This window comes from Lepidochelys olivacea, assembly GCF_965140295.1.
Source record: "Lepidochelys olivacea isolate rLepOli2 genome assembly, chromosome: 12".
In the NCBI taxonomy this organism is placed as follows: Eukaryota; Metazoa; Chordata; order Testudines; family Cheloniidae; genus Lepidochelys; species Lepidochelys olivacea.
In genome coordinates this window covers 29,149,790-29,158,954 of record NC_140422.1, presented here as the reverse complement: position 1 = coordinate 29,158,954, position 9,165 = coordinate 29,149,790, and the positions used below count along the sequence as shown (strand labels likewise).

The window sequence follows — 9,165 nt, the reverse complement described above, 5'->3', positions numbered from 1 at the left end:
GGCCCCCAGGAATAAAGCCCATCTCTGAATATGAGCAACACCCATTTCTGGCACACCCCTCTTGGGGTTAAAAATGGACAAGTGATTATGGTCTGTCATGACCATAAACGTCCTACCAGACAGGTAAAGTCCAAATTTTTTAACTCCCCAAACTAGACTCAAGGCTTCATGGTCTCTCTGGTCATAGTTGCATTCTGTTGGACCTACAGATCTGGAAGCATACGTGATAGGTTGTTCCTGACCATCAGGCACCATCAGTTCCATAGGGTGATGCATCACATGCCAAGGAGACTGCTGGCTCTGGGTCGTATTGAGTTAATATGTGCTCAGAAGTAACTAGCTACCTTGCCTCTAGAAAGCTTCTTCACATTGCTTAGTCCATTTTCAGCATTTTCCTTCCTGAAGAAACTGATTCAGTGGGTACAACAGATGACAAATTGCCCTGTGTGCCGTAAATGAAACATGCATTTATCCATGTGGATTCCCTACAACACAATACGGTGATTGTCTAATCTGCGGCATGCTCCTCAAAAAGAACTTGAATGTATAACCAATTCAAGTAATGCTAATTCATGAACAAAAGTCAGATTCTGTGAAATTTTGGGCTTGACAGAAGACAGTTTGGGGAATTTTAACTTCACCCTTGTAGTGCAAACAAACCAGCCAATACTGACAGCAGCATTTGAGTAGCAATTTTACTAGGAGGAAAAGGTTTGTGTCTCCAGTTCTCTGGCCCTTTCGTTTAATGTATTTGGCATGGTAGAAACCTAAAGTAGTCATTGTTACCAAAGTAAACAAAATCCCAGACTCTATTTAAGTTTGAATTCCCTTCTGCCCTCTCATACATTTTACTAGGCCAATAATGCATTCCAGGATTTGTTTCAAACCTGTGTCTGTTACCCCCCTTTAAGACTGTGTTGAGGAAAAGCAATAGCCAGTGTTTAATTATGTTCTGCACCAACAGTTCTGCCTCTGGGGAATAGACATTTATTTTTCTCATGTCAACATTCAAAAAAATCCTTCATGTGCCCTTTGACCCACTTACTGAGAACCTGCAGAGACAATACAAGCAGAGGATATAAGAGCAGAAAATTACTGAAGAAAAGAAGTGACATTAGCATTAGCAGGAACCGAGTGAGTTAAGACTGTTCTTTCACATTTATGTTGTGATGCTTTGGAGGTCTGTACACTCAGGGAAGCTGTGTAAAAGAATATGTTGGCATCCACTCAGCTGTACTGCAGGCACTAAAAATAAGTCATTGATGTGTGGGACTGGTTTGTTGTATCTGACCTTAGTAAGACTGGCTCAGCTAATTTTTCAGGATATATTTTCAAATGGGGATACCCCTGCCAGGTTGCACTTTTGTGCAGCATTGGTGGAACTGCCAAAGGGTGTTTGTGTTGGTAAATATGCACACAAACACCTACTTGGATGTACATTTGCATGTGTAACAGGCAACTGTATTTTCTCTAAGTGTGACGGGTGAACATATATTTATGGATGCATACTTCTGTATGGAAAATTAGTCGCCTAGTGTTTCCACAGACCTCTGAGAACAGAGTATGGTGAAGATTGAAACTATTTGTGCAAATGGAACAAATGGATTTGGTTTGGACACCCTTTCTCCCTTTTTCTGTTCACTTCCTGTGAGCTTTCCTGGACCCAAACTGCAAAATCATACATGATCATTTGCATCTAGTTAGTATTTGTGCTGGAAATGTTTTGTGGTCTTGTCCCATCAGGGAGTATCATTTCTACAACAGATTGGAACATGCTTTTATATTTCTCCCATGACAAATTTTGTCAAAAATTAAAGCTTTTATTATTTTGTCAAAATGTTTAACAGAAAATTTAAACTTTTCATCAATAAACAGAAAAACAAACTTTTTTTTGGCTTCTGTTTCCAGCTCAAATTCTTTGGGTTTGGGTAGTTTTTTGGCCCAAACATGAAAAGTCTTCAAAATGACAGGCACTTTCAGTGAACATTTTCATTTAGTTGAAAACCTCATTTGCTGTCCAAAAAAAGTTGACAGAAAACGCTTGCCTTGCCCTGGCCAGTTCTTACAGGCTGCAGACCTGTGATCACAAGTCCTGGGTTGATGGAATGCAAGGAGACCTAGGTTGGGTGGACACAGGGAGGGGGAGGGTTAGAGGTCCATCCTTGCTTCTCACAGGGCTGGAGATATTTGATGTTTCAAGTGTGTTGGTGGAGTGGAAATGGTGAGGAAGTAAGTATACTTTGCTCTATGTTTGGAATAGGCCCCACAATAAGTGAGCAGAAACAAATCCCTATGACTTATCTGACCAATCACAAGTAACCAACACACTTAAATATCTAGTATCCACGACTTGATCAGAGAGATCTGTTTCCCATTAGAAAAAAAACAAAAACAAAAACTTGCTCCCAAAATGTCAAATAACTTTGAATAAGAAATGACAATCTGCTTGCAGACATTGTGCAAATAGAAAAAATAGCTAAAATCTTGGTAAAATATTTATTGTGAATTATTTGCTCAGCCTTAGTACACACACATCAGCAATTATTGACTGAAGCCACTATGTCTCAAGGTAGGTTAAGAGGAGAAACAAATATGTTGCTATTTTAATTCAGCACAAGTAAAGGTAAAGAGAGTTGAAGTTTTTATTTTGGTTGTATTTCATTAAGCTAGATTTAAAGCTAAGGTTAGAGTGATAAGAACAAGTTTCAGATGATGAGAATAGTTCTCAAGGGATGAATTAATTAGGATAAAAAATTAGAATACGAATATTATGTTGTGACAATCACTCATTAGACTATGCTTGGAAGGGGTGAGAATATAAACCATTAGATTCACGGGAGGTACATGTGCCATCACTTCTGGTTGGAAGATACAGGTTTTAATTAAAATGGTTATTAATTTAAGCACTGTAACATGTCAGGTATGAATATGGGATGAACATCTAAGGTTAATTAATAAACAGGTAACCTGTTGTCATATGACAACAGAAGTGACCAAACCCCATACATCAACACAATGCAAGTAGGGGATGTAGCTCATATCTTGACTTGTACCATTGTTCCAATGTTCTTAATTATAGGCCTTAGGGGACACTGGTGAGGGTCACATCATTCACATTTTTATTGTTAGGTCTTAACATCCACTGTAGGAGCGGGTTGGTTTTTCTTTTTGTTTCGTTCTTTTTCTCCCTAGTCATGTACTTTGTGACAATCTGGCAACAATTTCAACTTCATGCTCCATTTTCACTGCATACTGGGGCAATTTGCTATCAGTGCACTTCGTTATTTCCTCTGCTTTGTCTTTCTGACCTGTGAGGTGCTTCACAGCAACAACTGCTCTTTGAATACAAACATTTAGGGAGCTCTTCAGGCTGAATGCTGTCTGTGTAAGTTTGCAGAGCATTTTTAATCTATAGGTACTAGAATTCTGTTTAAATGCATTGTGTTGGCTGCAGGCCAAGTTATTATTTTACGGGTCATGTTCCATTGACTACATAATATCACGGCATAGCTTCAAAATGATTAGGGCTGGAATAACTCAGAGGTTTGGAGTTTGTTTTCTGTTGCATGATCATAGAATCATAGAATCTCAGGGTTGGAAGGGACCTCAGGAGGTCATCTAGTCCAACCCCCTGCTCAAAGCAGGACCAGTCCACATTTTTTTCCCCAGATCCCTAAATGGCCCCCTCAATGATTGAATTTACAACCCTGGGTTTAGCAGGCCCATGCTCAAACCACCAAGCTATCCCTGCCCCCAAGGCAATCCCCCAGGCAATCTCAGACATCCTCAAATTTAACACAGACCTAAAGTAAGACTCAAGTGTTAGTCTTCTCTGGTAGCTTCCCAACCATTATATAGGAATGTTGGAGCCCTATTTGAAAACAGATGGTATTTTCAGCACTGTTTAAAAAAAAAAAAAAGAAAGGGGAAAAAAAAAGCAATGGCCAGCCTTAGGAGCTGTGGCGTACTGTTAGAGTGATACAGTACTGCAAAACAGGAAAATATGTTGCATCAAGTATATTTGCTAGACCAGTGGTGGGCAACCTGCAGACCGCGGGCTGCATATGGCCCATCAGGGTAATCCACTGGTGGGCCGCAAAACAGTGTTTACGTTGATTGTTCTTAGGCACGGCTGCCCACAGCTCCCAGTGGCCATGGTTCACCATTCCCAGCCAGTGGGAGCTGCAGGTGATCATGTCTGAGGACGGGTCAATGTAAACACTGTCTCGTGGCCTGCCAGCAGATTATGCTGATGAGCCACAGGCTGCCCACCACTGTGCTAGACGAACTCAGTGTCTAATATGCTGCATATACTGACCAATGTTAAATACTGACATCTACAGCCTATATATAGTTTTTCCTTATGTTAGCTATAAAATTGGAATTAATAGTTTTGTACACATAAAGACACATATGGGTCAGCATGTGCCCTTGTTTTCTTTTGTTTAGAGCATTACTGCTAGAAGCATGGAGTAATTATTTTCCATTTATCTACAATACACTGTGTGGATAAAAAAATCAATAATGCTATTGCAAACATATATCCATACACAATCTCCATCATCAGAGATTGCCCATGATATTGCACCATTAAAAGGAGACAAATGCAAAACACTGAAGGATCTATCTTAAGACCTTCACACCTGACTATTGTACATTTTGAAAGTAAATATAGCAGGTTGATTTTATAGTTTGGTTCCTTTGGGTAGCCTGAGTGATACATAGACCACTTTTAGCCAATTAACTATTGTGTAACACTGCTAAAACAACTAATAACAAATGTGTCCTCTGATTATAATGCTACTTCTAATAACTAGCTCTTACATAGCACTTTTCATCTATAGATCTCAAAATGCTTTGCAAGGCATTTTATCTACCATTATCCCCATTTTATAAGTGGGGAAACTGAAACACATACGGGTGAACTGACTTCCCAAAGGGCACCAAGCAGGCCAGTAGCAGACCTGGGAATAGAATCAGAATATAATGGCTACAAGTCTAGTGCCCTATCCACTAGACCACATTGCCTCTGTAATATTATTTGCATAGCCAACAACTGTATGCTCTGCTTCATGTATATGCACACACACACACACACACACAAATATACGTAGGCTAAGGAAGTCATGTCTGTTGCCTAATGAAATATTATAGTTTAACTATTCTAAATTGTCTTTTGCTCAGACACTCCTAATATAAACAATATTATCAGATTCAGGAGCTTCTGTCCAGCTTAAGGTCTGAATGATTGGAGATTAGATTAAAAAAAAAATCGAATTGGACATCCACAGCAGTAAAGGCCCCAAAGCATGATGTGTGTTTGTTGTCATGGGGGCATCTAGACTTGCATCTACTTTACTTGTCAAGCATCTATTTCTTGTGTGCCTATTAGGGAAACCGCTGTGCCTTTTTCTTAGAGAACCAGTATTTCCCTTCTTTTCAACCAAAGGGTAAATCTCTAACTCCATGACTCTTTGCAGTAGAGGCGTCTACTTCTTGCATTTTCATGAAATAAATTCATAGGCCGGAAAGGTCCATCCTTATATTCGAGGCTGACCTCCTGAACACAGGCCATAGATTGTCATCAGATTCTCAATTCCTTAGCCATACTTTTTCAAAGCAAATTGTTCCTCTGTCCAGCTTTTAACTCCCGCCTTTGCCTTTCACTTTAATATTATGATTATCACTGTTATTCAGATTAATATAATCTTATCTTGGCTGGAGTTGTTTGTGCTGTGAGTGAGTCAGGAAGTAGCAGATGGAAGAACAAAGCTTTTTGGTCAGAGGTGGTATTTAATGAAGAATGAACTCATTTTAATTTCCTATGTTCCTTTTTTAAACATTTTTATTTTATCATTATTAATAAACATGAACTTTCCATTCAGGTATTAACAGATTACCTTGCTGTTCTTAAAGAACATTTTTGATAGGACTCCTGTTCCCTTCTCGCTGGCTTCTTTATATTTCTGAAGTTCTATCCAGGAAGGGTTAGGAACTGATTCAAAGCCCACTGAAGTCAATGGAGAAGCTCTTGATTCAAAGCCCTTGACTTCACTGTGCTTTGAAGCAGCTCTTCAGCATTAGTGAGGAATGATGTATGGTTTGTTAAAATGCATAGTGATATCCAGGGTGTAAGCAATTACATTCTCCCTGTGGGTCTGATAGTTAAGTTTGTTCTGTATATAAGCATAAAAGTATATATAGCTGTACTAGGAAAACATTCAGATAGAGATGCTATAAAAACAGCTATCATCATTCTCTCAATAATGTAAAAAGTTTAGCCATTAAACCACCTTTCTGAGTACATGAAATGAATTGTTGTCAATAATTTGCTGACAAATCAAGTATTTGAAACTTTGTACACTTATGGCCAGGAAGTATTTGTTTTAACCCATCAGTATCTCACCAACTATTTGCCAGCGATACGAGCCTGGCATCCAGGACTCGCATCACACAGGGCATGGATTCTCTAGGAAGAATAAATAATTTCCTAAACTAAACTTTTCTTGTACCAGTTTACAGGGGCAACTCTTTGGCAGTGGGCAAGTGACGAGTGATAAATTGTCTGTCCCTTTCCTCTAGGTGTTAAAGGCACCTCTTGTTTTGTAGAACTTGGTCTTTGTCTTATAGATTCAGGCTATTTCTACCATGACTGTTAATATTTAAAAGTTCTCATCTATGGTTTTGTAGCTAGCATCTGGTATAGAGCCAGTTCGTACCGTACCATAGAGAAGGTATGGACGTAGTGGGATGACGCCACTTATTCATTCCTGGTTTTTCCTCCAGTTTTCCCAAGGTTCAGATCTCCATGGGGCTGTTAACACATCTTTTAAAGATCTTAAAGAAGTAACAGACTCATCTTGAGCAATAACATAAAAAACTAGAACAAGAACAACAAACCAGTGGGCTCATTACAATAACAGCATGGCTTTGTCTGACAGCAAGGCAGGAACCTTTAAATTGGACTTGGTACTAACTGTGTATATTACAGGAATTATGTCACATTTAGGTTACCACGGCACGTCCTGTTTCTAGTCACTGTACTAGCTACCAATTCCATCCTAACTTTTGACTTGTTTCCAAGGGTGACTGTAGTGTTGCATTACAATTTCTACATATTTTCCCCAGGTAGCTTTAAGGAAAGTATTACTGCTGAAGATGAGCTACAGGTAGATAATAGTTTCCTCTCTCTCTCTCTCTCTTTTTTTTTTTCTAATGAGACTGTGTATGGGCAGCTACATGGCTAAAGTAACCAAAAAAAATCCTTTCACACAGACGTTGTAAAATATTGTATGCTGGTATGCGACATAAACACTGCAGAATAGGCCCTTTGGCCCATCAAACCCATGGACTAGGTCTTCTCTGGTTTGGGAAGTATGGTGGAGTGTCCTTGGACCAATTAACCACCTAGGCTGTACCTGGAGGAGGAACTAGGGAGCAAGAATGACGAATTAAAGATGAAGCTCAGCTGGACGGGCATATGAGGGGCCTGTATAGCAGAGAGTAGAAAGGGGATGCAGAGAGAGAGAGAGAGAGAGGCTGCAGTCTCTCTGTGTGAGAGAAGGCAAGCTAGGAAGTGCCAAGGGATACAGCAGTAAGGCTTAGGACTATGCAGACAGTGACTGCTTGTTGTAGGGTCCCTTAGCTGAAGCCCAGTGTAGTTGGTGGGCCTGGGTTCCCCTACCGGCCACTGGCACCATTAAGGTGCAGTGACAGGGAAGATTGCCTGGCACAGTGGGTTCTGAAAGACCCAGATACATGCACCCCTCAGTCCCACAGAAGGGGAGAACTGCAGTGACCTGACTGTAGGGCCAAGTCATGAAGCAGGAGCAGCAACAATTGAAGAGTATCCTATGTAATTATCTTACAGGCCTGCTCCAAAATCCTGTCCCACCCCATTCCAAAACACTGTGATTTAATGATGGACAGGAATTGGTTGTTTGGATAGGGGGAAGTGTGCAGGGTAGGGGGAAGTGTCCCGAACAGTTTGCCAATAGACTCAGAAATAATCAAGCTGGCTTTGAAATGGAGATAAAGTCCATGAGGGTGAGGTGGGGGGCTGAAGGGGAGACAGACTTGTATACAATGGTAAATGTTTAGTATAGTAATGCACATTATTTTTCATTTGTATGTGCTAGCTCTGCTTCTGACTAGGAACAGAAGTGGGGAAATGCTTTGGGAGAGCCCAATGAGTTTCCAGCCCATATTTTTGTGCCCAAAAGATTCGGCTGAACGTCAGTTCTGAGATGAGTGTGAACCAAAACCAAACACCATTGTGGCTAAATTCAGTTTTCCGATATACATCCACACACCTATAACTTCGACTGCATGTGCATATCTGTTTTGACCTCAGGACTCTAGAGAGATTTGAAATTCAAACCTAGAGATGGATCTGAATTTCACAGATGGCACCAATTGTGAACATGAAAGGAAATACTGTGTGCTGATAACTAAGAATAATCTAGGCACACATCCCTATTTTTAAAGAGTAAAAACTAGAATTCATTGGAGATGGGCCATAAGAATGACTAACGTGCTGAATGGAATGAGGCAACCAGAACGTAGCCTGTGAGGTACTGTATAGTTCTCTTCTTTGTGTCCACTTCATCAGGCTTTAGAAGTGCTTTAGAAATATCTTTAAATAAACCAAGACAATCCCTTGCAATGGAAAGGAAGCCCTCTTTCAAGGCTTATTCATGCAGAGACAGAGGAACACAGAATTTCAACTGTATCAATATTTTACTGCAGTTACAAATCTAACACAGATGCCAAGATACTTTATGTTGCCAAATGTTGCTTTTATTTTGCAGCACATGTTGTACATTCTTTTTTAGAAGTGAACACATCTGTTATGACTTCCTCCAATATATATGTTGTTTCTTTCCCTGCAATTTGGGCTCTGAATATTACAGATACATAGATCAAAAATGTTACAAATGCAAGAGAGATGATTTACAAATATGGTTAATCTGCATCGTTTTAGACACCGCAGGTACTGCAGTGAAGCTGGTGAATCCATGGCTTTGGGAGATGATACTCTCTTCCCTTTTGGGGGAGTTAAGTGATTGGAGTGCTTCTCATTTGACTACATGTTTTAGCTTTCAGTTATTGTTTAGACTCCTAGCTGAGCGTGAAGATTAAGGGCAGCAGCTGAAATGTAAATTC

The 9,165-nt window shown here is 40.0% G+C and overlaps 1 protein-coding gene across 3 annotated transcripts in view; it reads left to right on the top strand.

The window, feature by feature from the left end:
* The first annotated feature begins 1,050 nt into the window (after positions 1–1,050).
* The window catches only part of LOC311529181 (uncharacterized protein), a 190,351-nt gene continuing 182,236 nt past the window's right edge, over positions 1,051–9,165 (top strand). For 2 of the 3 annotated variants that reach the window (XR_014713787.1, XR_014713788.1), the window contains exon 1: positions 1,054–1,134. The gene's annotated coding sequence lies outside the window, so the exon portion shown is untranslated. Of the gene's footprint in view, positions 1,135–9,165 lie in introns of all 3 variants that reach the window. The other variant, XM_084644942.1, reaches the window with a different exon arrangement.